We start from the raw sequence: 1,600 nt of genomic DNA, 5'->3' as shown, positions 1-1,600 counted from the left end.
GGCCCAGTGCTGTGCTGGGGGACCTCAGGCTGTGCACTCCCCCACCCCAGTACCAGGCCGGGGGACCTCAGGCTGTGCCCCCTGCCCTGTGGGGCTTGACAGTGGACCTCAGGCTGCGCACTCCCCTACCCCGGCGCCAGGCCTGGGGATCTGAGGCTGCGCCCCTCACCCGGCAATGGGCTAGGAAACCTGAGGCTGTGCCCCCCACCCAAAGGGGCTTAACAGGGGTGGGGTCAGCTGGGTCTGGGTCTCACCCAGTGGAGGTGGGGCTGGCCAGGTCTAGGTCTCCTGTGTTTTTGAAGTGCGTACAGGTGGTGGGCAGGGACTTGGCTCTAGGTCCCACAGTGCAACTGTTTATTAATAAATTTATATATTTTCATATTCATTTTACTAATTTACTTTCATCTCTCACATTTCTAGTATAGAGAAAGGGCAAATAGCAATGTTAAAATATCTCTGCTAATTAATTCCCTTTAATAAATATATTTTATTGATTTTTTACAGAGAGGAAGGGAGAGGGATAGAGAGATACGAACATTGATGAGAGAGAAACATTGATCAGCTGCCTCCTGCACACTCCCCACGGGGATGTGCCTGCAACCAAGGTACATGCCCTTGACTGGAATTGAACCCAGGACCCTTGAGTCTGCAGGCCAATGCTCTATCCACTGAGCTAAACAGGTTAGGGCAATTAAGTCCCTTTTAATATGCACAAATTTCGTGCACCAGGCTACTAGTATGTATATAAGTTTGAAACTTTTATTAAATCACATATGGTACACAAGGGCCCATCCCTCTTGCATTAGCTCAGTGGTGATTCCACCTCCTTTTCTGGGTATTACGGCTAACACACTGGATGGAGGTTTTTTGTATGTAACTCTTGTGTTTCATGGCCTAAGTAGGTGGTAGATGCTCTTTCCTCTCTCCAACTGATGTCCAGATTCCCTCAGAGAAGAAGGCTGAAAGACCTCATGTGACACCATCAGACCATGGTGTATAGACCATTTTGGTTGCTGACTATGACACTGCTCCTTTCCACAGTAAGTTTAGTGTCCATGCTGCACTGTGGAAAGCAGCAGAAGTGTAATGCCAACAGCATGGTTTATGATTCAACTCAAGAAATTGGCTTTCTCCTCGCACATCTTGCTCTGTCTTATGTTAGCATTTGTAGTAACTTTAGGCTTCAAAATTGTCATTTCATCAAATTATACTTTCATATATTGTTAGAGAATACATAACAATGTATTGCCTTGCCAAAGTTATTTTATTGTTATGGAAGTTAGGAATATAGAAAGAAAGGAAAACCAATAAAAAATAAAATCATCTGAAACATTTCAATTCCAACTTTTGTTTTTTATATAAGATGATGAAGCATTGAAGCTAATTCTTTTCTTCATGTCAATATAAAGTGTAATTTTCCTAGGGCAGTTTTTCTATAACTTGATCACGGGATTTACAGTGAGTTCTGTATCCTACTTCTGCAAAAATACTGTGACAAGAAATCTTAACACCCTGAGATTTGTGGGAAATGGGGCCTTGCTATTAAAGGCCTGCTGCTGGCCTCCGCTTAGATATCCTTTCACTGGATGTGGAAGGTGGG

This window comes from Myotis davidii, unplaced genomic scaffold, assembly GCF_000327345.1.
Source record: "Myotis davidii unplaced genomic scaffold, ASM32734v1 scaffold488, whole genome shotgun sequence".
NCBI lineage: Eukaryota > Metazoa > Chordata > Mammalia > Chiroptera > Vespertilionidae > Myotis > Myotis davidii.
The sequence above is the reverse complement of the archived record's forward strand: the minus strand, read 5'-3'. Positions refer to the sequence as shown.